Source organism: Panthera leo, chromosome C2, assembly GCF_018350215.1.
Source record: "Panthera leo isolate Ple1 chromosome C2, P.leo_Ple1_pat1.1, whole genome shotgun sequence".
NCBI lineage: Eukaryota > Metazoa > Chordata > Mammalia > Carnivora > Felidae > Panthera > Panthera leo.
The window spans coordinates 93,995,677-94,014,733 of NC_056687.1; the positions used below are offsets into that span (position 1 = coordinate 93,995,677).

At 39.1% G+C, this 19,057-nt stretch overlaps 1 protein-coding gene and 1 non-coding gene across 2 annotated transcripts in view; one reads left to right on the plus strand and one right to left on the minus strand.

Moving 5' to 3' along the window:
* Positions 1-19,057, minus strand: part of FNDC3B (fibronectin type III domain containing 3B) — a 409,533-nt gene that overhangs the window by 367,196 nt on the left and 23,280 nt on the right. The window lies entirely within an intron of this gene.
* LOC122198999 lies at positions 925-1,028 on the plus strand. The gene has a single exon (XR_006193281.1). It is a non-coding gene; the product is annotated as a U6 spliceosomal RNA (small nuclear RNA).

Genomic DNA, 19,057 nt, shown 5'->3' on the forward strand with positions numbered 1-19,057 from the left:
TTCCATCCATGTTGTTGTAAATGGCAAGCTTTCTTTCTCTAAAAAAATTGTTTTTAAATGTTTATTTATTTTTGAGAGAGAGATGGAGAGCACACATGTAAGCGGGGCAGGGGCAGAGAGAGAGAGGGAGACTAAGGATCTGAATTGAAGTGTGCTGACAGCAGAGACACTGATGCGGGGCTGGAATTCACAAACCTTGAGATCATGACCTGAGCTGAAGTCGAATGCTTAACCAACTGAGCCACCCAGGCACCCCCTCTTTCTCTCTCTCTCTCTCTCTCTCTTTAATGTTTATTTATTTATTTTGAGAGAGAGAGAGAGAGAGAGAGAGAGCTAGGGAGGGGGAGAGAGAGAGGGAGACACAGAATTCCAAGCAGACTCCACACTGTCAGTGCAGAGCCCAATCAATGCAGGTCTCGATCCCACAAACTGCAACATCATGACCTGAGCCAAAATCGAGAGTCAGATGCTTAACCGATTGAGCCACCCATGCACTCTGAGATTTCCTTCTTTCTAATGGTTGAATAATATTCCATTATCTTGATGAAGAAATAGGCTTTTTTATTTGACAGTGAGAACAAAGTAATTTATTGAGGTTCCTTTTTCCCTTGGTTGCTAAGAAAGTCAAGGTAAGTTTTGTTCTCAACTACAGCAGTTATCCTTAGCCTAAAATTTCTGGTGAGACCATTATGCCTCCCTCTTTATTACATGATTCATATTCACTTAATCTTTATTTTAATGAACCTATCTTATCTCTGTTTTATTTTATGCTGCTCTATCTTTATGGGAGGCAAGTATATTATTTAGAACTCTTTGGTTTCAAGTGACAGGAAACTAACTCAAACTGTATTGGAGGTAAAAAAAAAATATTAGGTTTAGAATGAAAGAGCTTATTCTAAACCCATTTTGAAATTCCTGAACCAAGCACTAGCATTAACAGCACATATACCAAAATTGGAACGATATGGAGATTAGCATGGCCCCTGCACAAGGATGAGAGAAAAATCCATGAAGCATTCCATGAAATAAAATAAAATAAATTTTTAAAATAAAATTCCTGAACCAAAATAACACTAATACAAATGAAACTAACTGTAATTTTTTTTTAAGTCCACTTATTTATTTTGAGAAAGAAAGAGAACACAAGCAGGGAAAAGGCGGGGGGGGGGGGGAGAGAATCTTAAGCAGGCTCCACGCTGTCAGTGCAGAGCCTGACTCAGAGCTCGATCCCACAAACCTTGAGATCATGACCTGAGCTAAGACGAAGAGTTGGATGCTTAGCTGACTGAGTCACTCAGGCGCCCCTGTAATCTTCTTTTTTTTTTCAAGTTTATTTATTTATTTTGAAAGAGAGAAAGTGAACATGCGTGGGATTGAGCAGGGGAAGGGCAGAGAGAGAGAGAGACAGAGAGAGACAGAGAGAGAGAGAGAGAGAATCATAAGCAGGCTCATTGTCTGTGCTGAGCCCAACAAAGGGCTGGATCTTACAACTGTGAGATCATGACCTGAGATCATGACCTGAGACAAAATTAAGAGTCAGACGCTTAACTGACTGAGCCATCCAGGCACCCCTGTAATCATTTTTTTTTAATTCCATAGTTTATATGTGATAGAGCAACAAATACATTGTTTATGCTTATTAGGATAATCAACATTCTTTCACTTACTTTTCATTGATTAACTAGTAACATTGTCTGTCCAGCTTTATGATAATTATTCCAAAGAAGATGGAATAAGTTTAAACATCCCTCCCTGGGGCACCCAGGTGTCTCAATTTGTTAAGCATCTGACTCTGTTTCAGCTCAGGTCATGATCTGAAGTTTTGTGGATTGAGCCCCACATCAGGCTCCACACTCACAGCATAGAGCTTGCTTGGGATTCTCTCTTTTCCTCTCTCTCTGCCCCTCCCCTGCTTGTGTTCTCTCTCTCTCTCTCTCTCTCAAAATAAATAAACATTTTTTTAAAAATCTCAGGCAGAAATTTGTTTTTATTTATCCTACATAGGACTTAGTGCACTTATCCAATCTGATGATCTGAGTCCTTCATCAATTTTGGAAAATTCTCAGTCATTATCACTTCAAATATTGTCTCTCCTCCATTATCTCTATTTTCTCTAGAACTTTTATTAGATAAATGTAGGATCTTAATCTCTCATATATTTCTTTCTTTGTCTTTTTTTGTTGTTTCCTATTAATATCCTTATCTATCTTCTAGTTCACCAATTCTCCCTTCATTCATGCCTACTTTTCTCTTTAACTTGCTTACTGAGTTTTCAATTTTATGATTATATTTTTCACCTCTTAAAGTTTTATTTGGTTAATTTTCAAATCTTCCTATTCCTTTCTTGGAGTATCTTATTTTTCTAAGGTTTTATTGAGATAGTATAATTTTTTAAGCAGCTTTATTGAGATATAAATCACATATTATAGAATTCACCCATTTAAAGTGTCCAATTCAGGGGCACCTGGGTGGCTCAGTCAGTTGAGCGTCTGAGTTTGGCTCAGGTCGTGATCTCACGGTCCATGAGTTTGAGCCCCATGTCGTGCTCTGTGCTGACAGCTCAGAGCCTGAAGCCTGCTTTGGATTCTGTGTCTCTCCCTCTCTCTGACCCTCTCCTGCTCATGCTCTACCTCTTTCTCTATCATATAAATAGACATTTAAATTTTAAAAATAAAAGAATATAAAATAAAGTGTCCAGTTTAACGGCTTTATTTTTTTTTAATTTATTTTTTTAAATTTTTTTTAAATTTTTTTAATGTTTATTTATTTTTGAGACAGACAGAGACAGAGCATGAGCAGGGGAGAGGCAGAGAGAGAGGGAGACACAGAATCTGAAACAGGCTCCAGGCTCTGAGCTGTCAGCACAGAGCCCGACGTGGGGCTCGAACTCACGGACCATGAGATCATGACCCGGGCCGAAGTCGGACGCCTAACTGACTGAGCCACCCAGGCGCCCCCAGTTTAACGGCTTTTAAACTACTTACAGAATTGTGTATCCATCAGCATAATTAATTTTAGAGCATTCTCATTATTCCCAGAGGAAACTTACCCCTTTACCCATTATTCCTCAAATCCTCCCAGCCCTGTGAGCCTGAGACAACCACTAATCTACTTTTTGTCTCTATATTTGCCTATGCTGAACTTTTTATATAAATGGAATCAGACAACATATAGCTATGTCATTAACTTCTTAGCCTACTTTCAAGACCCATTGATGTAATAGCCACATGTATCAGTAAGTCATTTCTTTTCATTACCAAGTAATATTCCATTGTTTGGATATACCACATTTAATATATCACTTCATCCGTTGATGGACATCTGGATTCTTTCCACATTTTTGTCATTAGGAAAATGGTGCCATGAACATTTGTGTACGGGTTTTTGTATGGACATGTGGTTTCCTATCTCTCGAGTGTATAACTAAGAGAGGAATTGCAAGGTCATGTGGTTATTCTATGTTTAACCCTCTGAGAAATTGCTAGGTTGTTTTCCAAAGCAACTGCAGTACTTTATGTCACAATCTTGTATTTGCTTTCCTTTCTGGTGATATAAAATTCTTTCTTTTATGTATGTAATACTCAAATATGCTTACTTTGCAGTCCTTTTCAGATTGTTCAATTACATCCATTTCTTGGGGTTGCTAGTCTTTCTGTGTGTTTATTCTTACTCATGCTAGAGTATTTCCTTGGGTGCTGTATATTGGTTTGTGAGCTCGTCATTACTAGATCTTTCACTGTGATAACTAGGATGTGGGACTAATCCCCCACGTCAGGCACCCAGAGGAATCAATAACTTAGCACCATTTTTGTGTTAATTTGTCAATTTAAGCCATTCCTATACTATGAAGGTCATATAAACTCCAAGTTTAAGTCCCCAGGAGATATAGGCTGAGAATCCTAATTTCTGAGAATAGATTTTCTTTCCTTTTTTTTTTTAACTGTGGCCCAGGTAGAGACAGTTTTCTTGTTATCTCACTATGCTAAGGAGCATATCTTTTTTAGCAGAAAACATCCCAGCTTTATTTAGAAATCTGTTTTAACTCTCTACTTCCCATAGACCTAAGGGTTCATTTTCTTTCCCTATGTGGGTATTAAAATCAAAACCTCAGTAGGATGTTTAATTTTTTATGTCAACTTGACTGGGCTAAGGGATGCCCGGATAGCTAGTAAAACATTATTTCTGGTTGTGTGGGAGGGTGTTTTCCAGAAGAGATTAGGATTTGGATTGGTAGACTGAGTAAAGATTGCCTTCAGCAATGCAGGTGGGCAGCATTCAATACATTAAGGGCCTGGATACAAGAAAAAGATGGAGGGAGGCAAATTGACTCTCTGCCCTTAAGCTGGGATATCTTTTTCTGCCCTCAGACATCAGTGCTACTGGTTCTTAGGCCTTTAGACTCAGACTGAATTACACCACCCACTTGTCTGGTTCACCAGTTTGCAGATGGCAGACTGTGTTTCTTCTTAGTCTCCATAATTACGTGAGACAATACTTATAATAAATCTCTCTTTTTTTAATGTTTTATTTATTTTTGAGAGAGAGTCGGAATTGGGGAGGGACAGAGAGAGAGGGGGACAGAGGATCTGAAGAAATGGGCTCTGCTGCTGACAGCAGACAGCCTGATGTGGGGCTCGAACTCATGAACCATGAGATCATGACCTGAACCGAAGTCAGATGCTTAACCATCTGAGCCACCCAGGTGCCTCTAATAAATCTCTTCTTATATGGATATCTGTATATATCCTATTGGGTCTGTTTCCCTGCAGAACCTTGACCAATATACCTAGCTATTACTCACAGGTAATATTCTTCTCCAGAGCTAATAAGACATCAACTTACAAACTCTTCACTCTTCATTCATGACACACAAGAACTTCTTTTTCTTCTAAACTCAAATATGCATTAGGCTTTACTGCTGTTATTGTATATTATCCTGTATTTCTTACTGTTTGTGGTGGATTTGCAGCATCAGCTTTGTCCACTGCTTTTCTGGAAGTGAAAAATTTCTACCACTAATATTATATTATATTTTATTATTCCCCTTTCATAGATGAAGAATCAGAGGCATGGGAAATTTAAGAAATGTTGCATGGGGCACCTGGGTGGCTCAGTCTATTAAGCAGCTGACTTTGGCTCAGGTCATGATCTCGCGGTCCATGAGTTTGAGCCCCCGTCGGGCTCTGTGCTGACCACTCAGAGCCTGGAGCCTATTTCAGATTCTGTGTCTCCCTCTCTCTCTGACCCTCCCCGTTCATGCTCTGTCTCTCCCTGTCTCAAAAATAAATAGAACGTTAAAACTTAAAAAAAAAAGTTTTTTAAGTTTACAAAACTTAAAAAAAAAAAGAAAAAGAAATGTTTCTTACATCATACACCTAGACACTGGCATTTCTAGAATTTAAATCTTTGAAATCTTTAAATCTAGCCATGAACTCTAATGACAATATTTGGTATTATCTTATTATAATATTGATAAATAATTATGCCCATTATCTAATGCTATGATTTAGTACTAAAGTACCCAAGTCTGTGGTAAAGGGAATGAAGGATGATGTTGAGTTTGTTCTTTACCTGGTTTCCCTCCTGGCAGCAAAACATGTGCCTCAGCTCTAGACCTCATAACTTCATATCACATCCCTCCAGAAGATAGTCTTTTCCAGTAGAGCTGAGAGAAAGCAAGGAAGTACCTCCTTCCCAGAATCCCTAGTAAATGAATACTAGCATTTTGTCGGCTCTGATTAGGTGATGGGGGGGGGGGTGTGGGTGGGTGTCAATCTTTAAACTAATTATGGTGATTCGGACAAAGGGATATAATGATTGCTTTAAACCAATCTGGGCCTACCTCTAGAGCTCTGAATAGAGTCTATCCCACTAAAACCAGTGACAAACAATAGGGGAGGAGTCTTCTCCAAAGGTATTTGGTGAAATATTCCCAAAAGTGGAGGAAGGAACGTTTGGTAGCAAGAGACATTTCATAAGCAGGGAGGACAGGAAGAACATTCCAGTAATAAGCAAAGGAAAAGGGTGACGTGAGCATGATAGATAGAACGTAAAAAAGGGCATGCAGTATATTTTTTCTAATTGTTATAATACTGAAATATTGTACAGAGCCAAGGTAAATTTTTTTTCCTGATTTTTTTGTCTTTCTAAAGAGACTATATTTTGTTCTAAGACCAAAAACGTGCTTCAGAGCCACAATCTCTGGGATCACAATCATTCCTCATCCTCGATTTACTGCAATCATATTCTCTCAGCACTCCATGGAAATGGTTTCTGACCCCTAATCAAAGCCTCCCCCAGGCTGAGAGACGTACAAGCACCAGCGCCTTGGGCAAGGAGGGGGCAAGAGCATAGGATCCCTTCTAAAAAGCATTGTCCCCCAGTGGCAACCTTCCATGACAGTAGAGGTAGAAGCAGTGTGAAAGAAGAACCAGTGCATCCATTATGTTTACAGCCGTACCGAGATCATGAACAAAATGGCAAAAAAGGAGTCAGAATGGGGAGGGGGCACCTTTTCAATGCGGTGGTTCCACCCCCCATTCCCCACCACCCCGCCAATTCCAGCCCCCAGCTCAGGCTTGTCTTCAGACTTGTACCATCTGATGGTGGAAACTAGCCAACTGCGAGCATACTTTCATCTGCTGAGGATCTGGGTATAGTAAAAATTGAGGGACAGAAAAACAGGTTATGAAAGTTGTGGAATGTTTTATGTGTTTGCATTTAACAAAATAGTGCCTTTTATACTCACAAAGATGCCTGTGTTGTGGAGTATAAAACCCCTGCCTTTACTGCGTCCACCGGTATCCCCCTTCTCAAAGCTCCCTGGCCTTGACCTTGGTGTCTAAAGCTACGTGTTCTTTGGTTTTCTCCCCAACTCGGTCTCATTTAATGGTTCAATACACATGTATCGAGGATCTACTTGTGCATCAGGCACAGTGCTCGGGATGTCAGCAGTGAACGAGACAGACACACTCCTGCCCTCATGGACCAATTTTCCTGGCCTGGTACACAAGACTCATTGCATTCCAGCTTGACCACCTTTTCTGTCTCATCTCCTTCCTGCTGCTCCACTCCTCCCACCCTAAGCTCCAACAGTAACAAACTGCACGTGGTACTCTGAGAACACCACGATGTTTCATGCCTCCAACGCCCTCCCTTTCCTCCTTTTGTTTAACTAGTAATCTATTTGTCCTTCACATCCCTCCTCTGTGAGACCTCCTTAGCCTGCTGAGTTTATAATCCTTTCTTATTCTGTGCTATGTTTGTATCTTGTGCACATTCTTTTGCACACATCATATTCTATTGTAATTAATCATGTGCTCTCAGTGATCTCCGTCACCACACTGTGAGCTCTTCCAGGGCGGAGGGTGGCTCTGCATCCCACAGGGCCTAGCACAGAGCCTATTATAGACGCTCCGTAAATACCGATGAATGGAATTGTAGTATTTGTATGCTGTTATTAATAAGAGGAACCCTTACGTAGTGTTCTTTGTTTAATTTTGCTTACTCATTAAAATTCATGAACAAAAGGACTGATGCTTTTTAGCGTCTTGATTTAAAGTCATTGAAGAAACGAAAATGGGTTGAATTTGTGTACCATTCAGAGAATTGCTAGCACTTGTCCATTTGACATTGTGTATATTATACTTGATTAAAAGATAAAATCCAAATTTGATACTGAAATTTATATAACTACTAAGGGAAATACTATTCACGATTTTGTTAAGATTATTGTTTTTATTTGTTTCAGTCACCTCTACACAATGTGGGGCTCAAACTCATGACCCTGAGATGAAGAGTCATATTCTCTTCTGATTGAGCCAGTCTGGTACCCTGCTATTTGTGATTTAAAAAAAAAAAAAAATTTTTTTTTAACGTTTATTTATTTTTGAGACAGAGAGAGATAGAGCATGAATGAGGGTCAGAGAGAGAGGGGGACACAGAATCTGAAACAGGCTCCAGGCTCTGAGCTGTCAGCACAGAGCCCGACACGGGGCTCAAACTCATGGACCGTGAGATCATGACCTGAGCCGAAGTCAGACGCTTAACCAACTGAGCCACCCAGGCGCCCTGCTATTTGTGATTTTTAAGTATAATTTGAAGTAGTATCAAGACTTCCTTTATTGCTCCGTAAGCTTTTATTAAATATTGTCCTTTAAAATTATTAAGCTTTTTTCTATCTAATAATATACCCTCAAAGTAATTCATTCGAACAGTATACAAGTATGCAGAATGTTTGTAAAGTTTTGCTTATTTATGCCCCATGCACACTTCCATATCTTCCCCTGAGAAGTAACCATAATAATTCTTTTGGGTAAGCTTTCAGAAGTTTTTTGTGTTGCAAAAATATATTGTGTGTGATCAGTTGATTACACAAATGGGGTATTATGCACATTTTTAGAATTAAACCATCTAATTTCTTAACCCCTTTCAAAGCTGTTTCATTCTCATACTTCAATACTTCAGTCAATCAATCATGTCTTTCCCGACGTCATATTGAAAGCCGAATGTAGTTTTTAATGCATTTGTCTGTGTCTCTTACTTGACCTTATCTGCCTTGATGCTTTGTAATGTATAGATTGGTTGAAAATGCAAGAGAGGTTGTTTTGCCTAAAATATCTGAAAAATTGATTCAATTCTTGGTTGTTTATCAGAGAAGTCTTAACTTTTATCCCTTCTACATCCATACTTCAGCTCAAGTCCTTCTCTGTCCACTCGATATTCACCTCTACATTTCTGTTATATAATTTTACCTTTCCTCATATTATAAGTTTATTCTAAACCGCATTTCATGGGAAGCCTCGCTGGCTCAGTTGGAGGAGTGTGCAACCCTTGACCTCTGGGTCATGAGTTCGAGCCCTACTTTGGGTGTGGAGATTACTTAAAAAGAAATAAGTAAATAATCTTGAAATAAATAAATAAATAAACAAACCACATTTTATTAAATTTCACAAACCTTTCACTGAGTACATTTTTCTAATCCTCACTACTGACCTTGCCATATCTGGGTTCATAAGTCACTTCCATTTTGTATTTGTTCTTTTTGTATTTGTAATTGAATTTGTATTTGTAATCTTTCTTCACATTAGTTTATATTTATTTTTAAAGTATTTTGGCAAAGCCATACTAGTGGGCTAATTTCACCCAGAGTAAACAGATACTTATGTTGGGCAACTGAGACTTCTCTCACCATCTATATACCATACTGCCTAAAATTTTACCAATAAAAACTCACTGCGTCAGCTTAGGTATTGCCCTATTTCTGCTACTTTCTCTTAAAATGTAAGCAACCTAAGGAAGTATAGCACCCTGGAAACCAAAACTGAAGTGAGAACATTCATCTGATTTCAGGTAAATTAATAGCTCAATCAGAAAAATTCTGAGTAGAATAAAAGAGAAGAGCTGTAGCTTTGCCTGATCAAGAGGGCACAGAAAAGGAGATATGAAGAACAAAACTACCTCATTCCTGGTAATCTAAAGTTTGCCTTGTTTTCAACTTGTTAAGGTTTTTGCAGTGAAGTTAGTCATGTCTACTTTGTGTTGGCAACATAAGGTACTCTAATGGCTCTGTGTCTAGGAAAGAGGAGATCTGTCTTCACTCTCTTTCTCTTTTTTTCCCTTTCTTTCTTGCAACAAATATTTATTGAATGCCTATTTTGTGCCAGGCACTGTTCTAGGTACTGAGGATACAATGATAAAACAGACAAACATCCTTGTTCTTGTAGAGCTTACATTATAACAGGGAAGAGACAGACAATAAATGATAAACATAAGGAATCAATAAATGATATACTATATAAGAAGGTGATATGTTCTGAAAGAAAAAGAAAAGTAGAACATGATAAGTGAACCCAGGTGCCCCTGGGGTATAAATGGGAAGTTTGCAATTTTCAGTAAGAAGATTTAGAGTCATTGAGAAGATGCCTTTTGAATGAAGGCGATGGATTTAACTGTGGGGATATCTAGAGGAAGAGTGTTCCAGGTAAGGAGAGAGCCAGGGAAAGACCAGAGGTGGGGATATGCCTGGCTTATTCAAGAAATACCAGGGAGGAGGCACCTGGGTGACCCAGTCAGTTAAGCATCTGACTTTAGCTTGGGTCATGATCTCACAGTTCATGAGTTTCAGTCTCATGTTGGGCTCTGCAATGACAATGCAGAGCCTGCTTGGGATTCTCTCTCCCTCTCTCTCTGTCCCTCCCCCACTCGTATTCGTGCTCTCACTCTCTCTGAAAGAAAGAAAGAAAGAAAGAAAGAAAGAAAGAAAGAAAGAAAGAAAAGAAAAGAAAGAAAAGAAAAGAAAAGAAAAAAAGAGAGAAAAGAAAAGAAAAGAAATAGCAGAGGGATCACTATATTTAGAGTCTAGCAAGCAAGAGGTAGAGTTGTACAAGTTAAAGTTGAGGCAAATGGAGGCCAAATGGTGGAGGGTTCTGTAAGCACTGCCTGAGTAAAATAGGGAGTTAACACGAGGTTTGGAATGGAGCGCAAGAATAGCAAGAACTGGGGCACCTGGTTGACTCAGTGGAGCATGCAACTCTCAATCTCAGGGCTATGAGTTCAAGCCCCACGTGGGGTGTAGAGCGTACTTTAAAACAGGAAAAAAGAATGGCAAGAACTGGCTGAGGTGTAAAGGGGTCACTCTGTCTACTGATTGAGAGTAGGTGATTGGGAGCAAGAGCACAAGCAGGGAGACCAGTCAGGAAAACTACAGCAGTAATCTCGGGGCAACACCATGGCCGCTTGCACCAGTGCGGCGGATGTAACGGTGGGAGGATTTTGCATCTGTTTCAAAGATGGAGCAAACAAGATGTGTTGACAGATTAGATACGGGGGTGTAAAAGAAAGGGAGATAAGGAGGAGGCCAAGGTTTTTGGTGTGAGCAATTGGCAGGATGATGCCATCAACCAAGGCAGGGAGGGCTGTGGGAGAAACAGGATTGGGGGAACAACAGGAGTTCAGTCTGGGGCACGTTAAGTGCGAGATACCTACTAGATACAACGATTTCTGAATGGAACTGGTTGTCTGATCTGAGGGAAGCCAGGTAACCTCTCTAGGCTCCATCTGTCAAGTGAGAAATTTGGACAGGAAGAACTGCTAAGTCTCTCTAACACTATTTGATTCTGAGTTTTACTTGGATATGCTGTTTTTGTGCTAATTTACACAATAACTTGCATGTGCTGTCAGGGACTACACTTTACGTTTGTAATTTGAAAACGGGTGGTCAAGGCAGGCCTCATTGAAAAGGTTCTTGTAAACAAAGGAAATAAAGACGTTAGCCATAAAGGTATCTAGGAAGGAATTTTCCAGGTGAAGAAAAGCGCCAGGATAAGGACCCTGAGGTAAGAGTAAACCTGTTCAAGCAATCGCTGTTTGAGAAGTATGGGTTAAATACAAGGCACATACCCGACAGATAAAACCCCAAAGACAGCAAAAAGTCTTTCATGAAGCATAAAAAACACATTAAAAAGTTTTAAAGAATTCAAAAGTTAGTGGAACGTGAAATAGCTTAAAAAAAAAAAAAACAATTTGATGATCCAAGCATAAATGAATCAAACGTAAGAATTACTTTTACCCTTATATCGCTATAAAAAAAATTCAAAAATAAAATTATCGGCAAATATGCTTTAGAGTTTTTGTTTAAACCTTTCCTCCTTTTCAAAAAAAGAGTCTAAATTTTTCAAACTGCAGTTTTCAAAAACCATCTCAAATTTAGCAATAATGAAATAATTTTTTTTTTTTTTTTTAAGTAGGCTCCATGCCCAATGTAGGGCACAACCCTGAGATCAAGACCTGAGCTGAGATCAAGGGTCGGACACTTAACTGACTGAGCCACCCAGATGGCCCCAAATAATTTGTTTTTTAAAGAAATAATCCCAGGGTGTTTGGGTGGCTCAGTCGGTTAAGCATCCAACTTCGGCTCAGGTCATGATCTCATGGTTAGTGAGTTCAAGCCCTTTGTTGGGCTTTGTACTGACAGTTCAGAGCCTGGAGCCTGCTTCAGATTCTGTGTCCCTCTCTCACTCTGCCCGTCCCCCACTCATGCTCTCTCTCTCTCTTTCTCAAGAATAAATGAACATTAAAAAAATTTAAAGAAATAATGCCAATTGAATCAATGAATAGGGTAACTAGAAAAAGAATACAAATGACAAGGTAATGAACTTTCTAGTTGTATGAAATGCTTTTTGATACAGTTAGGAATTTAAAAATTAAAAGCAAGGGAGATTTCCTCATGAGACAGGCCGAATCTTTTCTGGTGTTTTCCCGGATTCTCACATTTCTTAAGAGTTTTGGTAAGCCAAATATATTCTTTTTTATCTGCTCCCCTAATCAAAGTCTGTTGATCGCTAACACAAATTGGGAGAGATAACTCCATAAATTTAGATGTCATGTGGCTTACTGGCTTCCTGAGGCTGGAATAATTGAAATGCAAGTGTGGAAAGAACAGGGAGGAGGATGGGTCAGGTGAAGGAGGGACAGTGAGCGGTGTACGCTGAATGTGAGTTTAAGATAGTTATAAGGCAGGCAGGTAGATTAGAAGTCTCAGACCATGGTCCTATGTTAACAATAACAACAGAAAACCTGTACAGAGCACTTACTATGAGGCAGGGAATGCATTTTACCTGTCTGTAAGAATACCTTTCTTCCATTCTGACAAGTGAAATATATAGCAAACTGGTCATAAGTTCTTTAAAAATTAAAAAAAAATTTTTTTTATGTCAAGTAAGCTCCATACCCAACATGAGGCTTGAACTCACGACCCTGAGATCAAGAGTCACATGCTCTACCGACCGAGCCGGCCAGGAGCTCCATAGCCATAAGATCTTTAAATGAAAGATTTGAAAATGTATTCAGCTCCCTTTTACCTTCTAATGTTGGAAAGAAGAATTTCACTAGCAGCCTATTCCCACCCCTCCACCCCCACCCCCACCCTCTTCACATGTATCTTATTCATTCTGTCTAGAAGCTAGTATGATTTTCCTCTTTATCCTTGGGTAATAATAACAGAAAATACTTCAAGAGTGTTTGCTACATGTGCCGGGGAAATATTTAAAGCATTTCACATATCTTAATGCTTGTAATCATCTTCGCAACACTTTGAAACTATTACAATTGCTATCCTTACTTTATAAGAGAGAACACCGAAAGCAGTTCAATAACCTGGACAGAATTGAGCCAGGATATCTTCTGAAGAAGAGAACATGGGAGATAAAGCAAAATGTAAATACTGTTTTAAAGATACTGATCTTCATAGAGCGCAGGAAATTTGAAAGGAGAAATCCCAGCAAGGATGACCTTCTGCTTAGATACTGGTACCCTGATGTGTGCAGCAGAGGAAAGTAACTGAAAGAATTCTGGGGCCCAATGCAGGGAGACCATCCTGGGGTACATCACACCTCTTTCCTTCTAAAACCTACTTAGAAGGAAACAAAATCTTGACCATAAGCTTACAGGGCCTGCCATGATTTGGGTCTCTCGGCACACCTTTCAACTGTAAATATGCGCATTTTTGTTTGTTTTGTTTTGCTTGCTCTTTGAATACTCTCCCTATGTTTGGGGAATTCACCTCCCTGCCAGATCTTGACCTCCCGCACAAGCCACACAGCTTTTTTTCAGCTCTGCTTTAACAAGAATAGAAACTAGTCTTGATGTGAGTGGCTGAAGAACTGGAAATGTTTAACTTGCAGGAGAGAAGATTTTGGTGGGGGAGGCTGGTGAAGGAAAGCACGGATAGCGGATAGTGACCTCTCCAAATATTTGGAGAGCCTGGAGAGCCGGCACATGAAAGAAGGCTGTGGCTTAAGAGCAGAAACCGGGGGTGGGCGTGGGGGAGGAGATGTGGGGGAGAAAAAGCAAGATAGCCAAGCGGGTGAGGGGAACTACTCCAAGCATTCTCCAAAACGATTGCGTTCCATACAATTTTTCTAAAAGTCAACTTTCTTGAGGTATTGCCTACATACGACAACAATGCATCTATTTTAAATGTTCATTTTCCTGGATTTTAACAAATGGAGACACCCATGTAACTACTCTAATCGAGATACAGGACATTCCTATCACCCCAGAAGGTTCCCTCCACCTCTGTGTCAGTCACCCATTCCTTCACCCAGCCCTAGCCTGCCGCTGATCTGGTTGCTAAATCTAGAATTTCATATAAATGTAACCCTACATTCTGTGTGTGTTTTCTTTCCCTGGGCATGGTTCTTGAGATTCATCACTGTTACAGCAGGCATCAGTTGCTCACATCTAGTTATTGCTCAGGAGTGGTCCACTGAATCGCAACATACCAAATTTGCTTATGCATTCATTTGTTGCTGGGCATTTGGCTGGCTTCCAAATTTTTCTTGTCTTGAAGCTTCTATGACCATTCACGTACAAATGTTTTTGTGGGTATCTGTTTTCAGTTCTCATGGGTAAATACTTAGGAGTGAGATTGTTAGGTTACATGGCCGGTGCATATTTAACTTTTTAAGAAATTGTCAAGCTCTTTGCCAAAATGGGTGTGCTGGTCTACATTCCTGCCAGCAACATATGAAATTTCCAGTTGCTTCACACCCTTGCCAACATTTAGCATTGTAAGTCTTTAAATTGGAGCCCTTCTTAGAGGTCTGTAGTGGCGTATTATCGTGGTTTTAATTGGCATTCCCCTAATGAGCAACGATTTTGGATGTTGAACATTTTTTCATGTACATATTTGTTACATTTCTGTCTAGACCAATGTGGACTACATTTTGACTGAATATGGTATAAAGGTCAAGAGTCAAACTTTTGCATCTGGAACTACAATTGTCCCATCATCGTTTGTTGAAAATATAATTACTTGTATATTGAATTATTGTGGTACATCGTGGTCAAAAATCAAATAATCTTTTATGCATGAGTTTATCTTTGGAGTCTCTATTCTGTTCCATTTTTCTCTTTGTTTATTTTTTTATGCTGGCACCATGATCTTTGTTAATGTAGCTTTATAGTAAATCTTGAAATAGTGAGTCTCCTCCAACTTTGTTCTTCTTTTTTTTTTGGTTGGGATTCTTTTCCAAAATTGTTTTTCCTATTTTAGGTTTTTTGCCCTTCCACATAGAATTTATAATCAGCTTTTCAATTTCACGATCTTTTCAATTTCAGCGATCTCACGGTTTGTGAGTCTGAGCCCTGCGTTGGGCTCTGTGCTGACAGCTCAGAGCCTGGAGCCTGCTTGGGGTTCTGTGTTTCCCTCTCTATCTGCCTCTGTCTCTCTCTCAGAAAGAAAATAAAAACATTAAAAAATAATATAAAATAAATAAATAAGAACTCTCAGCAAACAACAAACAGAAACTTCCACAACTTGCTAAAGAGCCTCTCGATAGGTGACATCCTCCTAGAGGACATCACACTGAATGCTGGAACACTGAATGCTTTTCCCTTAATTGGATAAAAAGCAAGGATGTCTACTCCTTTTACTTCTACTCACCCTTGTCCTAGGAGTCCTAAAGTAAGAAAAATAAATAAAAGGCATAGAGATTGCAAAGAAAGAAGTAAAATTGCACTTACAGAGAATATGATCATATACATAGGAAAGTTTAAGAAATCTCCAAAAACACAATTTGATCTAATAAGTGAGTTTAACAAAATTATAGGAAACGTCAGTATACAAAAATTGTTATACTAGCAACAAACAATTTAAAAGTGAAAATTTTAAATACCATTTACAACAGTGTCAAAAACATACTTCAGGAAAACTGTAACAAAAAAATGTACCAGACTTCTACACTGAAAACTATAAAAGACTACTCAGAAAATTTAAAGAAGGTCTCCAGAATTGGAGAGATACACGATGTTCCATAGTTTTTGTCAACGTTAAGATGTCAGTTTCTCTCAAATTTACCTGCACATTCAATGCAATACTGGTTTTATTCTTTCTTTGCAATCTCTGTGCCTTTTATTTATTTTTCTTACTTTAGGACTCTTAGGACAAGGGTGAATAGAAGTAAAAGGAGTAGACATCCTTGCTTCTTATCGAATTAAGGGAAAAGCATCCAGTGTTTCAGAATTCAATGTGATGTCCCCTAGGAGGATGTCAGCTATCGAGATGCTCTTTAGCAAGTTGTGGATGTCTCTGTCTGTAGTTTGCTGAGAGTTCTTATTTATTTATTTATTTATTTATTTATTTATTTAATGTTCTTGTTTTATTTTTGAGAGACAGAGACAAAGCACGAGCAGGGGAGGAGCAGGGAGAGAGGGAAACACAGAATCCCAAGCAGGCTCCAGGCTCTGAGCTATCAGCACAGAGCCTGACGCAGGCTCAAACCCACAGACCGCGAGATCATGACCCCAGTGGAAGTCGGACATTTAGCCGACTGAGCCACCCAGGTGCCCCAAGAGTTCTTCTTTATTTAGTTACAAAGAATGAGTATTGAATCTTGTCAAATGCTTTTCCTGCATCTCTTGAGATGATCATACGGTTTTTCTTCTTAGGGCTACCAAAATGATTGACTTTCAAAGGTTAAACCAATCTTATTACCACTTTTAATAAAAAAGCCAGACAATCACAAGTGTCAGTAAGGATACAGAGAAAGTGAAGCACTCATACATTGTTGAGAAGTACAGCCACTTTGGGGAACAGTTTGGCAGATCCTCAAAAAGCTACACATAGTGTTACCATATGACCTAACAATTCCACTCTAGCTATGTACTCAAAAAAAAAAAAAAAGAAACCATATATGTGCATGAAAACTTGTACATGCATGTTCACAGCAGTATTATTCATAACAGTTCCCAAAGTGGAGATAACCCAAATGGCCATCAACTGATGAGCAGATAAGCAAAATGTGATATATCCATTTAATGGAATAATATTCAGCTGTAAAACGACATTAAAAACTGAGACATGCTACAAACTAAGCATTTTGGATGAGCCTCCAAAACATGATGCTAATTGAAAGAAGCCAGTCACAACAGGCCACATACTGTATGATCCCATTGACATGACATCCCCCCAACAGGCGAATAGAGACAGAGCAGATGAGTGGTTTGTAAGGTGAAGGAAGAGAGGATCGGGGAGTGACTACTAATGGAAATAGTGTTTTTCTTTTAGGGTGATAAAAATACTCTGGATTGGTTACACAATTTTGCAAATATACAAAATCACTGAACGCCGCTCAAACGTTGTAATGTAAATTACATCTCAATTAAAGAATAATAAAACTTGGGGCGCCTGGGTGGCTCAGTCGGTTAAGCGTCCGACTTCGACTCAGGTCATGATCTCGCGGTGGGTGAGTTAGAGCCCTGCGTCGGGCTCTGGGCTGATGGCTCGGAGCCTGGAGCCTGCTTCCGATTCTGTGTCTCCCTCTCTCTCTGCCTCTCTGCCGTTCATGCTCTGTCTCTCTCTGTCTCAAAAATAAATAAACGTTAAAAAAAATTAAAATAATAATAATAATAATAATAAAACTTTACATTCCTGAGAGAAACGTTACTTGGACGTGATGTATTATCATTTTTACATGTTGCTGGATTTGATAAAGTAAAGCTTTGTTAAAGATTTTTGTGCCTGTTGACATGTAGTCTTGGAATGCATTTGGTTTTAACCTCAGCATAATGCTGGCTTCATAAAAACAATTGTATTGAATTGATATTTTCTTTTTAAAATATTTGGTAGAATTCACCAGTGAAGCCATTTGAAACTGGAGTTTCTTTGTGAGAAGATTTTTAACTACACAATTTTTTTTTTAATGTTTATTTACTTTTGAGAGAGAGAGAGACAGAGCATGAACAGGGGAGGAGCAGAGAGATAGGGAGACACAGAATCAGAAGCAGGCTTCAGGCTCCGAGCTGTCAGCACAGAGCCTGATGCGGGGCTCAAACTCACAAACCGTGAGATCATGACCTGAGCTGAAGTCGGATGCTTAACCGACTGAGCCACCCAGGCGCCCCAACTACACAATTCTTTAATAGACACAGATTATCTTTTTTTTTTTTTAAGTTTATTTGTTTTTGAGAAAGAGAGAGCACAAGTAGGGCAAGGGCAGAGAGAGAAGGGAGAGAAAGAGTCCCATTCACTCAGGGTTCCATCTCAGGAACTGTGAGATCATGACCTGAGTCAAAATCAAGAGTCCCACACTTAACCAACTGAGCTACCCAGGTGTCCCTCCATTTTTTTTTTAATGAGTTTTGGTAGTTTGTGTTTTTCTAAGAATTTTCCCATTTTGCCTAAGCTGTCAAATTTGTTGGCATGAGGCTGTTCGTGACACTCCCTTTTTATACTAATATCTGGGAGATCGATGATGATATTCCTGTTTTCATTCCAGATATTGATAATTTTTTTAAAAATTTTATTTGAGAGAGAGAGAGAGCACGAGCAGGGTAGAGGGTCAGAGGGAGGGAGAGAGAGCGAATCCAAGCAGGCTCCATGCTTAGCACAGAGTCCAACATGGGGCTTGATCCCATGACCCTGGGAGCACAACATGAACTGAAATCAAGGTCTGATGCTCAACAGACGGAGCCACCCAGGCGTCCTGAAGCTTAGATTATTTAATTAGGCATTTACAGCTACAAATTTCCCTCTGCACACTGGTTTAGCTTCCTTTCCATGAATTTTGATATGCTGTGTTTTCATTCTCATTCAGTTGAAAATATATGCAAATTTCCTTATAATTACTTCTTTGAGTTACTTAGAAATGTATTTTTCAATTCCCAAATGTTTAGAAAGTTTCCGAAAATTTTATTAATGATCTCTAATTTTGTTGTAGTTGAGAATATACACTGCATGTTTTCAATGCTTTTAAATTTATTGAGACTTCTTTTAAGACCCAGATTATAGCCTATCTTTGTGAACATTCCATTAGCCCTTGAAAAAGAATGTGTAATCTGTTATAGTTTTGTGGAGTGTTTAAGCAGAGTGTGAGTGTCTAAGTTGCACGTGTTGTCAGTGCTATCCACGTGTTCTATCAAGTGCTAACAGAGGAGTGTTGAACTCCCCAGCTATAATTGTAGATTTGTTTGTTTTTCTCTTCCATTTTATAAATTTTTGCTTGATGTATTTGAATCTGTTTTTTTAACTTTGATTTTATTTATTTATTTATTTATT